A 13,740-nucleotide genomic window follows, 5' to 3' on the forward strand; every position below is an offset into this window, starting at 1 on the left:
AATGGATAATTGAACCGATGGAATTAGAGGTTTAATAGTTTAAAGTTTAATCGAAGTTAAACCAAACATAATATAATAATGTATTTTAAACTGATTAATTGCTAAACAATTGCACAAGTTAAATTTAATAACTAGTGAATCAGATTACAACGATAATATGTATAAAATACAAATACAAGATCTAAAACCCTCGTACTAAGATTTTATCGAAAGTAAAAACTAATTAGATTAAGTGTTTGATCACCTAGTGTATGATATAAAAGAATAAACTTATATTACAATTTACAAAGAATTGTATAATTATTCAGAAGTTATAGTTATACAATTAAAAAAAAAATCTGAGAACCTGAACGAATGAAAATTGAAAAATAATAAACTTTTTTCAGCACTTTCTTCTTCTAAGATTTTATTGACAGATTTTTTATTTGTATAAATTAAATAAATATAATAATTATTGAAATAAATAATTTAAAAAATATTTACTAAAATAAATATTCCTCTCTTATCTTGTTTACACTATTCACGTGGAAGATAATAGTTTCAATTCTCTTCCCACTATTTTTATCAATCTCTCCTAACAATTGGCAAACGGTTATCTTACCGTACATCAACTTTTCATCTTTCAATTTTAAAAGTAGGCACAATTACCGTATTTTCTTGAACACGTAGGATTTTTTTTAAATTTAAATCAATCTAATTGGATCATAATTTAATTTAAAATTTTTTATGTATTTTTTTTAGTATTAATTAATCAAACATATCCATTTTAATCTCTTTTATCAATCTTTTTTATGTAGTAATTATATGCTAAAAGTTTGAAATATTAATATTATTAATATTTTTAATTATTTTTTATTTTTTTTAAAACGATGCTGCTCAACAATTCTGAAGATGCATCGTGATCTTCCTTTAGTAGAAATTTAAATTTATATTCGTACTCATTTGATCACTTTTATTTCCACGATTTAAAGGAATTTTTATCAGGCGAGAGTTAGGTTTCTAGGTTGGTTTTTTTGTAAGGGGCCAAAATTAAAAAATCATGAGAAATTAAATTGAAAAATACAGATAATCTGCATGAGACATTTGATGGTTGGGGGTTATCACCCTCCTTTGCTTATATGAGGCTCTGTCTCTAATTTTTATGTCTCTAATGATGGCATTAGTGTTTTATTGTTTAATATCTGTCATTTATGTTCCTTTTCTTTGTCTATTCAACTGATTAGAAAAGTCTAAATAAATAGTAGTGGTAGTTGAAAATGTAATATCCAACTATTATATTTATTGTACTATCAATAACAGCTAGCACTCCTCTTATTATTATTATTATTATTATTATTATTATTATTATTATTATTATTATTATTATTATTATTATTATTATTACTGTTACGTTGGGTAACTGGAGGTAATGGGCTTGACTCGTTAGGTTGGTCCAATCGTTAGTGGAGAGAAACTTTCGAAGAGAATCGTGCTTCGGGCTTCCGTCTGACTTGTGAGTACGAGTGAATGGGGGTGGTACCTGCAAAGACACTCCGATGCTCAAGTCAGCAAGGGTGCAAACAGGTCTAGAGAGTATTGGGACTTAGAGATACCTGAGGGATGTCAGTGTATTTATAGTGGTGAACCAATAACCACCGTTGGAGTAGTTCCACTTTTCAGGGTGTATAATCGTCCCTTTATCTTAGGGAGGTTACGATATGGCTTCTAGAAGTGGGTAGAGAGATTTTAGGGGCAGTTACTCATTTGAATGAGTGTTTATCTGCCAGTTAATCTTCGTCCCCCACTTCTTTGGGGTAAGTCGTGGTGAGAACCGACTTCGTAGGGAGAAGGTCGGTATAGGGCGAGGCTCAATCCTTTGGATTTGGCCTTTCGTTGGGTTCTGGGCCTTATCATTGGGCCAGGGTATGAACAGTGCCCCTACTCGAGCCCAAATTCTTTTAAGACTTGGGTTCGAGTATTCTACTCGGGGTCGTAGCCGACTTGTGAGGGAACCGACGTGATCCGACGTGACTTTTCGTGGTTTTTTATTTTCACAGTTACGTCTAATCAAACGTCGCGTCCGTTAGAGGCTCGCATAGGGATTGATTACCTTGGTAACGGTGCACTCATTTAATGACCGCTTCTGTTTTTACCATTATGCCCCTAACGTGTTTATAAATACTTTCCCTCTCTTTCGTTGTTTCATTTCTGCGATTTTTCCAAATTTTCTTCTCATCTGTTCGTGGGGCATTCTTTGTTTGAAGGCTTTCATCTTCCTCTACCTTGTTTCCAGACAAAGGTTAGTCCTTTCTCCTCTTCTCTTTTATGAAATGTTTCTGTTTGCATGCTTTTACTTTTTTAGAGAGAGGAGTTTACTCTGTAGGCTTCCGTTTGATTCCATGCCCCCTTAGAGACCCTGTTCTTGATCTTTTTCTTTTTTCCTTTGTAGGTTTTGCTAATCCTTTTTAGGAAAATAAAAATGTCTTCCATAGAAATTCTTGCTCAGTGGGTTGATGTCACTGTTTTAGGAGAGGAACCTTTGGTTGATACCAAATTTATTACCAACCTTCGCACTCACCACAGAATTTGTACTTCTGAGGAGGATGACGCAAAGTATGAATTGGTGGTCCCGGGTCCGGAAGATCGAGTTTGCTTCGGGAGGGCTACTGAGGCGGCTCCTCATTTCTTCTACATGTATGAGAGCATGGTTACCCGTTTGGGTGTTTTTCTTCCATTTTCTGACTTCGAAATTGCTGTCTTACGTCACTACCGAGTTGCTCCTACCCAACTTCACCCCAATTCCTGGGGTTTTCTAAAAATCTACCAGTTTATTAGCCACGCTTTAGACTTCCCGACGTCCTTGAGAATTTTCTTTTTTCTCTTTCATATGACTAAGCCCTTTAGTGGGCAAAACAACAAGCAACAATGGGTGTCTTTCCGAGCTATACAAGGTCGGAGAATTTTCACCCTTTTTGATGAATCATTTCATGACTTCAAAAATTATTTCTTCAAAGTACAAGCCGTAGAGGGTCACCACCCCTTCTTCTTAGACGAGAGTTCTTCCCCTCGCTTTCCTCTGTACTGGCTAGAGACCTCCCCCTGTGAGAAATATGGTTTGGATGACTTGGATGAGGTGGAGGCAGCCATTGTGGGGTTCCTCCGAGAAGTGTGGGGGAGGGCCCCATATCTAGATACTAAGAAATTTCTCCAGGGGGCTCCGACCTTTGTCCAGACACAATTAGGTAGCCTTTACTTTGTTTATGTTTTCCGACTTTGTTTCTTCCGACTTGTTCTTATGACTTTTTTGACTACTAATTGTTTTTTTACAGAGATGGCAAAGAAGAATTCCAGTGAATCTTACCAAAGAGTCCAGGAGGCCAAGGCGAGGTCCCGTGCCAGGGTTGGCGGCGCAAGGGTAACTAGCTCTCCTCTTCCTCCTCCTCCCCCTTCTTCCCGAAGTTTGGGGACTCCTTTTCAACCCATCGTCATTTTCTCCTCGGCTTCTTCTCAGCCGCCCCCTCCCCCCCGACCTTCTCCTGAGCCAGAGAAGAAGAAGAGTAAGACTTTAGAGTCTAGCTCTTCTTTTGAAGGTGAGGCTAAGGTGGATGCTCCTGCATTTATCCGAAAATACATCTATCCCCATACCCGTATAGGTATGGATGATGTTTCTATCCGGAACTACCTCACTATTCTGGCTCAGGAGAATGTCAAGGCGGCGGCAGTGTGCACCAAGTTTCTTGATATTTTTGAGAAGACTCCTCTTAGCTCTCTGGGTTCAACCTCGAGGGTTGAAGAGTTGGAGGAAAAGCTTCTCATATATCAGAAACAGGAGAAGGAGTTGAAGGAGGAGGTCGCTAAGTTGAAGGAGGAGAGGGGTGGCCTTCGGGAGAAGGAGAGCAAGTTACAAGCCCAATGCAATATGGAGGAGGGCTTGAGGAAGAAGGCGCAGGAGAGTTATTCGAGCTTGTTCAAGGACCTCGTGGAGGTGAGGAAGGACTTGTTGAATTCTCGGAATGCTTACGCCGAGTTGGAGGACTCTATTGCTGAAGGAGCCGAGGAGGCCTGGAGGATTTTTAAGGAGCAGGTCGGAGTCCTTGCTCCCGACCTGGATCTCTCTCCTTTGGATCCTGACAAGGTCGTCATTGATGGTGCCATGGTTTCTCCTCCTGCTCCCGAGGTTGTCTCTGAGTCAGATTTGAAAACTCGGGGGCAGAGAATCATTGAGTCCCCTCCTCTTCCAAAGGATGCTCCAAATTCCTCAAGGTCTCACAGAACCTCCTCTCCGTCTCCTATGGACACTTCTCTCCCTGGTCCTGATGGCGCTCCGACTGCTCTTCCCGACTCTGGTGGTGATGTTCTCTAAAAATTTGTTGGCTACATGGGGCCCGGCCTGTGGGTCCTCTCTTTTTTAAACTCTTTTTATTTTGTGGTGGTGACTTGATTGACATTTTCATTGGCCTCTTAAGGCCGTAAACAAAAAATACTTAGAAATACCCTTTTTGGATAAGGGTTCAAGTTTAACAAAAAGTACCCTTTTTTGGATAAGGGTTTTAGTTACCTTTTGGTGTGCATGCTTTTCTGATTTTGGCATTTTTGAAAAACCCCTTTGATCTTTTGAAAACCTTTTTCTAGGCCGTCTGCCCCTTTGAGCCTTTTTGTTTTAAGGGCTTAGGACAGCCTTTAGCTTTGGATTTTTAATAGGTTTTTCGATCTGTCCCTTTGAGCCTTTTTGTTTTAAGGGCTTAGGACAGTCTTTAGCTTTGGCTTTTTAATAGGTTTTTCGATCTCTTTTTGGTATTCCTTATACTCAATTTTTTGATTCATTGAGTTCCTATGACTTAGGTTATTTTTGCGATGCGTTTTTTCTCCTACTCGGTTTTTCATTTCGACTTATGAGTCGGAGTGTCTCCGAGTTTCTCACGAACAACCTTTATAACCTCTTTACACCGATTTATACCTCGTCGTTTTATCCTGATGACCATCTAGGTCAGTTCATGGGATTTTCACGCTTTGTTGAGCTTAAGTCAACGCGTTTCGTAGAAAGAAAAACAGGCGAGAAGAAATTTATAAGAGATATTGTAAAAGATCTTTATTTATTTGGGAAGGTACCTTACTGCTACTAAGGGTTTTTAATAATCTATTCCCCCTTAGTCTCTACTGTGATGCCTCGTTAAAAACCCTTCTTCAGAAAAAACCCTTTGATTTTTGGGAAAAAATCGTGAAATTGGGAAAAGAGTACATCAAGGAGTAGAGTTCACATTTAACTATAGTACCTTTTCATGTTACAAGCATGCCACGACCTTGATAACTCGGTTCCGTTTAGGCCGGTCACCTTATAATAGCCTTTTTCTAGGACTTCCCTAATCTTGTATGGTCCCTTCCAATTAGCAGCGAGCTTTCCTTCCCCAGACTTGTTGACTCCTATGTCATTTCTGATTAAGACCAAATCGTCTGCGGCGAAGCTCCTTCGAATGACCTTTTTGTTGTACCTGATAGTCATCCTTTGTTTCAGTGCTACTTCTCTTATCTGGGCTTGCTCTCGGACTTTGGGGAGCAAATCAAGTTCCTCTTTGTGCCCCTGTATGTTCCCGATTTCATCATGGAGGATCACCCTTGGGCTTTGTTCACTGATTTCCACTGGTATCATAGCTTCTACACCATAGACAAGTCGGAAGGATGTTTCTCCAGTGACAGATTGTGGTGTCGTCCGGTAAGCCCACAATACTTGGGGGAGCTCCTCTGTCCAGGCTCCTTTTGCATCTTGTAGTCTTTTCTTTAGCCCTGCCAATATGACTTTGTTGGCTGCCTCGACTTGTCCATTTGCTTGGGGATGTTCCACCGAGGTGAACTGGTGTTTGATCTTCATACTGGCCACTAGGTTTCTAAAGGTGGAGTCGGTGAACTGGGTTCCGTTATCTGTAGTAATGGAATAAGGTATTCCATACCTTGTGATGATATTTTTGTAGAGGAACTTCCGACTTCTTTGGGCTGTGATGGTGGCTAATGGTTCTGATTCTATCCACTTTGTGAAGTAATCTATTCCCACGATTAAGTATTTGACTTATCCTGGCGCCTAGGGAAAAGGACTAACAAATCCATTCCCCACTTTGCAAAGGGCCATGGAGAAGTTATACTAATGAGCTCCTCGGGGGGAGCCACGTGGAAATTTGCATGCATTTGGCATGGTTGGCACTTTTTCACAAATTTTGTGGCATCTTTCTGCAAGGTCGGCCAGTAGAATCCAGCTCGGATTACTTTCCTAGCTAGCGACCTGGCTCCGAGATGATTTCCGCATATCCCATTATGAGCCTCCCCTAGTACTTCAGTGGTCCTTGAGGTCGGTACGCACTTCAACAATGGCGTTGATATTCCTCTTTTATAAAGGATATTTTTCACCAGAGTGTAATGTTGTGCTTCCCTCCGGATTTTCTTAATCTCTTTTTCCTCTTTGGGGAGGATGTCGAATTTTAGGTATTCGACCAATGGATTCATCCATCCGAGATTTAGCCCAGTTACCTCAAGGACATCTCGTTTGTCCTCTACTTTTACCACAGAGGGTTCTTGGAGAGTTTCCTGGATCAAGCTTCTATTATTCCCTCCTGACTTGGTACTTGCTAACTTGGAGAGGGCGTCTGCTCTGCTATTGAGATCTCGGGTTATGTGCTTAACCTCGGTTTCTGCAAAATGCCCGAGGTACTCCAGAGTTCTTTCCAAGTATCTTTTCATGTTCGGGTCTTTAGCCTGATACTCTCCATTTATCTGGGAGGTCACCACTTGAGAGTCACTATATATCATCACTTTAGTTGCACCAACTTCTTCTACCAGCTTCAGTCCTACAATCAGGGCTTCATATTCTGCCTAATTATTTGAAGCTGGGAATTCAAATTTGAGGGATACCTCTATTTGGGTTCTCCTTTCTTCAGCCAGTATTATGCCTGCACCGCTTCCTGACTTGTTTGAGGATCCATCTACATAGAGTTCCCATGCAGTTGGCTTTTCCTCTTGATCTCCCGCGTATTCTGCTATGAAGTCGGTGAGGCATTGGGCTTTGATTGCTGTTCGAGTTTCATACTTCAAGTCGAACTCGGAGAGCTCTATTGCCCATTGAACCATTCTCCCTGCAACATCCGTCTTTTGGAGGATTTGCTTCATGGGTTGGTTCGTTCGGACTCTTATCGTATGATCTTGAAAGTAAGGTCGTAGCCTCCGTGAGGCTATTACCAAGGAGTAAGCAAATTTCTCCAGTTTGTGGTACCTTAGTTCGGGGCCTTGTAGAACTTTGCTGATGAAGTACACTGGATGTTGTCCGACCTCGTCCTCCCTTATCAGGGCTGATGCGACAGCTTTGTCTACTACGGACAGATATAGGACGAGATCTTCCCCAACTAGAGGTCGGGTTAGGATTGGAGGTTGGCTCAAGAACCTTTTGAACTCCTGGAACGCTTTTTCACATTCTGAAGTCCATTCAAATTGGCATCCCTTTCTTAATAAAGAGAACAGTGGAAGGGATTTTAATGCTGATCCTGCCAAGAACTTGGAGAGGGATGCAAGTCGGCCGTTTAGTTGTTGAACCTCCCTTAAGCAAGTTGGGCTCTTCATTTCCAGTATAGCTTGACACTTATCGGAATTTGCTTCAATCCCTCTTTGCGTCAGCATAAACCCTAGGAATTTTCCGGCCTCCACTGCGAAGGTACACTTTGCGGGATTTAGCCTCATCCCGTGTAACCTTATGGTGTTGAAGACTTGCGAGAGGTCTGTCAAGAGATCAACTTCTTCCTTAGTTTTTACTAGCATGTCGTCTACGTAGACTTCCATTAAGCTCCCGAGGTGGGGGGCGAACACCTTGTTCATCAGCCTTTGGTATGTGGCCCCTACATTTTTTAATCCAAATGGCATGACCACGTAGCAGAAATTTGCTCGGGGCGTGATGAACGATGTTTTCTCTTGGTCTAGCTCATACATAGGGATTTGATTATATCCCGAGTAGGCATCCATGAACGACAAGTATTGATACCCCGATCTAGAGTCTACTAGAGTATCAATACTTGTGAGTGGATAAGGGTCCTTGGGACACGCCTTATTTAAGTCGGTATAGTCGCGCACATCCTCCATTGGCCATTTTACTTCTTGACTAGCACTACATTTGCTAGCCACGTTGGATACTTAACTTCTCTAATGAAGCCGGCTTCTAGGAGTGCCTGCACTTGCTCCTCCATCACTAGGGCTCGTTCTGGGCTGAGCTTGCGCCTTCGCTATTGTACAGGTCGGGATCCTGGATACACCGAGAGCTTGTGGGACATAAGCTCGGGATCTATTCCAGGCATGTCAGAGGCTTTCCAGGCAAAGAGGTCAGAATTGTCTCTTAGAAGCTTAGTCAACCCTTGCTTCAGGGTTTCCTCTAGGTTGGCTCCTATGTTGGTATTTTTTCCCTCCTCTTTGCCGACCTGTATTTCCTCAGTTTTTCCTCCTGGCTGCGGTCGCAACTCTTCTTTGGCCCTTGCACCGCCGAGCTCTATGGTGTGAACCTCTTTGCCTTTTCCCCTCAGGTTCAGGCTTTCATTGTAGCACTTTCTTGCCAATTTATGGTCTCCCCGCACCATTGCTACCCCCGCTGTTGTCGGGAATTTCATGCAGAGATGGGGGGTGGATACCACCGCTCCGAGTCGATTTAGGGTAGCTCTTCCGATTAGTGCATTATATGCTGACCCCACGTCGATGACTATGAAGTCTATACTCAGAGTTTTGGATTTTTTCCCCTTTCCAAAGGTAGTATGAAGGGGTAAGAATCCCAGTGGCTTTATTGGCGTGTCACCTAGCCCGTATAAGGTGTCGGGGTAGGCTCTTAGCTCCCTCTCATCCAACCCTAGCTTGCCAAACGCGGGTTTGAAAAGGATGTCCGCCGAGCTTCCTTGAAAAGAATCATGCATTAAAGATTGACAATCCAAGGTAAGAAGAATAGCAACTCAATGTTCATGGTTAGCTAGTTTTCTAAGCATGCTACAATCACAAAAGAGATGTAAATGATTGATGCTTCTATCTAGCTCAATTTATAAAATCTTTCTCTTATATTTCTTCCTTGAAACAAGCTTTTGATTTTCTTATTAGCTTCTCCTTTTGGGTGCTTTGCCCCATGAGTTGATAACAAAGCTACGACTTCTAAATGCTTTGTTTTCAAGTATTACCACTTGATACATAAGCACCACAAGCATTTAATTAGAGGACTTCATTAAGCTCATTTTTCTTTTCTTTTCTTGACTCTCTAATCATTGATGCTCAGAGCCTTGAGCTTTGAGGGAGTGCTTTTGCACTTGAGCCTAGCCTTGACTTCTAAGTGTTTTGTTTTCAAGCATTTTACTTGATACATAAACACCACAAGTACTTAGCAAATAAATTGCCATTGGTACTCAGAGCCTTCAGCTTTCTCATTCTTTCCCTTTTTCTTTTCTTGCTTTAATTGTATTTGCTTCTTCAAGGTTTTCATGATTTTCAAAAGATTTCACAAAATGTCCTAAATGAAAACTTCAATTAAATAAAATCCAATGCAATTGAGCAACAATTAATCATACTAGCTTTCCAATACTTGTATGCACATGCTAAAATCTTCTTTAATTCCTTGTTTGTTTATGATCATGATGCTTTATTGCTTTTAAACTCACAAAACTCAAGTTGGTAGTCATAATGCCACAGCAACATGTTACAAATCAAAAATTCAAGCTATGCTTAGTCATACTACACATGCAAACAGAGAGATAAAGACAATCATGCAATTTAGAGTGCTGGAAACAAATGAGAAGAAAAGGAACTCTACAACCTTGTAGTTCATCTTCATTATTGTTGTCCTTTTCCTCTATTCTTCCTCTTTCCCTTGCCAAACTCAAAATGCTTGCTCATCCTCAAGCAATAATTAGAACAATGGCTATGGGGCTAAGATGGATCATGAATGTCTTATACAATGAAATGTTAGTAGCACATGTGTTTTAAGCAAGCAAAATTAAAGATAACAATCAAGGCACAAGAGACAGAGACATTTTTGATTGCATATATAAGGAAGTGTGCACAATACATTGCATAAAAGATAAGTGGCACACCAAACTTAGTGTGACACTTTCACTTGGAATCTATGCAAGTATCTTGTAAGAATTGGAACCAAATTTTGTTGCATAGCAACACCAAACTTAGAATGCAATCATATGTCAATTTATTTGAATTAAAACTAAGCAGGTGAAACTATTATTTGTTAAGTATAATCACCAAGCCAAGAATCTGTCATGAATAAAGCTCTCTTGGTAATGTATTAACAAACACAGTAAATAAGCAAACTGAAATGAAAGCATTTTTAAAACAGAAAAATGACTAAAGAAAGTAGAATGAAAAAGTGTCAAATTAAAAGAGAAAAATAAAATTGCAGAGGCATTATGATTATGCAGACAAGTAGTGTTGCTTGAATGAATTGCATAGAAAATAAGTGGCACACCAAACTTAGAATCTTGGTGTGTCACTTTCATTTTTGATATGATGCAATCATCCAAAAAGATCGAAAATAATTTGTTGCAAGGCAACACCAAACTTAGAATGTAACCATATGCCAATTTATTGAATTTAAACAAAGCAAAGAAAGAAAACAAGGCTGAGAAGAAATGTTACCTACGGTTGGGTTACCTCCCAACAAGTGCTCTTTTAGTGTCATTAGCTTGACATGTTGTTCTTCACTTTCTTCCTCTTCTTCCAGTTTGTTAAGAGGAATGACCTTAAGGGAGGAGAAGATTCAGCTACTGTCCCTTGTCTTGGCCTTTCCTCAGCAAGCTTTCTTTTGCAAATGGCTTGATTGATCTTGCTTGCTGGATTAGGGACAGAATTGGTGTTCTTGCTAGTTGCCTTCACTTCTTTGGATTCAAGACTTGGTTGCTGTGTGATTATTGGAGTTTCGTATTCATCCAGAGCTTTTTGAATTGGTGGTTCCATGAGCTTTTCTTCTATGTACTTCTCTGCTTCACTTGAGTATAAATTTTCTGGAATGACTTCCTCACTTTCTTGCTCCTCCACTCCTTTCTTTGCACCCAACATTTGACTTAATAGCTTTTTCATTGAGGAGGTTTGTTGATCTTCCCAACATTTCTTCATCTCCTCTTCATATCTTTCAATCATGGATTCAATTGTTGAGCCATTTTGTTTCAGGGAAGTTTGAAAGAGTTGTGAATTTTCATGTCCACTTGTCACCTCAAGTGGCTTCTGTGGATATGCAGCTTCAGGTTCAATTGCCTCATTCTCCTCATTTTCCATTGAATTTTCACTTGACACAGAGGCTTCCTCATCTTGCTTTTCCACTTCCTCACCCACAAATTGGTCTTCATCCTCACTGTTTGATGGTTCTAAGTTCCCCCTTGTTTGCTCTAAGGTCCCATTCATCTTCTTGAGGATGGTTTCTTTCCAGGATTGGGGTTGTGTGTATCTTTCCACGAGTTTTCTATGTATTTCAATGGCTTGAAGGTAATCCTCATCTGCTGGTTCAAAAGATAAAGGTTGAGAGTAATTTTGGTGACGTAGATGGATGTATTGTAGTGAAGTTGTGTTGGGGGGTGTGGAATGAGTTGTGTGATTGATGGGATGACTTGTATGGATTTTGGAGGAAACTTTGTGTTGAGGCATAATCAAGTGATGAAGAACTTTCAAATGAGAAATTGGGACGTGAGGGTGGATGCTCTTTCATTCCTTGGTGATACTCCCAGCCACCATTAGAGTAATGACTTGAATCATTTTGTGGTGGTGGAAAGTATCCCATATGATTCTCTTGCTCATCTTGTGTCTCTGAAGCAAATCTCCATGAGTTGGAGTGCTCAGAATGTGTATTCTCTTGATGATATTCCCAAACACCATTAGAGATCGGTGATGGTGGGTGATATCCCATAAAATTTTGTTTGACCATAAGATGAGTTAAACTCCATTTGTATTTTGTAAACATCAATGAAATTTGAAATTCATGTCACAGAGAAAGAATTTCTTAGTGAGGCAATAGCTTAAACACCTTGCTATCAATTTAAAACAGAGAACAAAAACAAAAAAAATGCTTGATCTAGACTTCTCACCCACTTAATCATTGTTGATCTAATCAATCCCCGGCAACGGCGCCAAAAATTTGATGTGTGAAAAACGATCCAACACAAAACTCACCGACAAGTGTACCGGGTCGCATCAAGTAGTAATAACTCACAAGAGTGAGGTCGATCCCACAGGGATTGATGGATCAAGCAACTTTAGTGGGTGATTAGCTTACTCAAGCAAACATTGAAGTGATTTATGTGAAATTGTAGCCAACAGAAAGTAAATGGCAGTGAATTTAAAGTTGCAGAATGTAAATTGACAAGTAACTTAAAGAGCAAGAAATGTAAGTTGCAGAAATTTAAATGACAAGAAATGTAAATTGCATCAAATGTAAAGGGGGTTGGGTGCTGGAAATTAAAGAGACAATGAAACAAGCAATCAAAGAGATCTTGAGAACAAGTGACAGGAAATTTAAAGTGCAGGAAAATTAAATTCAGATCATAGTAGCTCAAATGTAAAATGCAGAGGAACACACGTGCAGGAAAGTAAATTGGGAGCAATAGAACATAAAGTAAAAATTGCAGAGAAGGAAATTGTAGCAGAAAAATAAACCAGCAAGAAGACTAAAATCAATTCTCAAATCTCAAAGAACACTTGACAATTTCAATGAAACAGTAAAAGTAAAAGGAAAACCAAGAGCTCAACTCAATTGCAAAATAAAATTTAAGATCTCAGGAAATCAAAGAGACTAGAAAACAAGTCTAGATCTCAATTCCTTCCTTGATTCAATAGCAAACAGATTGAAGAATAAAGAAAGATGGAAGCAGTAATTGAAAGCTTTGATTCAAATCGTAATTTCTTGAATTATGCAGAAAAATAACAAGAGAAGTTGCAGATGGAGAATGAAAACAGAATTCCTTCCAAACTCAATCCAAAATTCAAAAAAATAGAAAATGAAAACTAAAGAGAGAGCTCTCTAATCCTACTACTCCCTAGTGGAGCTAGCCTCCAATCCTTCTAATGGAGCCTCCCCCCTCTGAAACGAGAGTGATGCCTTTATATAGACTTTTTACAAAATGAAAATAAAATGAAATTGAAATTCACAAAATAAAATTCCTAATCTAGCTTATTCTTGTGCCTTTGAGTGATGATGTGGCCTTTGCTTTCTTTGGATTTGAGGAGAAATGGGTTTGGTTGGCCTTGATTCAATTTGGAGAAGAATTGAATTAAATTAGATTTTTATTGAATTTTTGGCCCATGTGAAAATTTGCTTTCAGGAGGATGCTCAGCTCACAAGTTGAGCTGAGCATTGAGGCCTTGTGTGTGGGTTTCTTGTAGCGTGCATTGTTGGGGAAGGCACCAGGGGAGTGCTCAACTCACAAGTTGAGCGCAACATCCTTGCTTCCTTAGTGAGGTATCCGTGTTCAAGCCTTGGTGGAAGCATTTGGGGAGCAATTTTTCTTGCATTTTCTTAAAGAAAGCACGACAATGCTCACCAAGTGAGCGCTGTGCTGTCCAAGTGAGCGCTATTAGAAGCGCCTCTTTGCCTTGGAGTGAGGCTCCCTCTTTGAATCTTGGTGGTTGCACTTTGGTCTATTTTTGCTTGTTTTTGGCCCTTAAAGATGCATTTCACTCGTGCCTCAATTTCATACCAAATATAGTTTTCCATACATTGTTGGAAAGCTCTGAATGTCAGTTTTCCAACGCAACTGGAAGCACATC

Source organism: Arachis hypogaea, chromosome 6 (genome assembly GCF_003086295.3).
Source record: "Arachis hypogaea cultivar Tifrunner chromosome 6, arahy.Tifrunner.gnm2.J5K5, whole genome shotgun sequence".
In the NCBI taxonomy this organism is placed as follows: domain Eukaryota; kingdom Viridiplantae; phylum Streptophyta; class Magnoliopsida; order Fabales; family Fabaceae; genus Arachis; species Arachis hypogaea.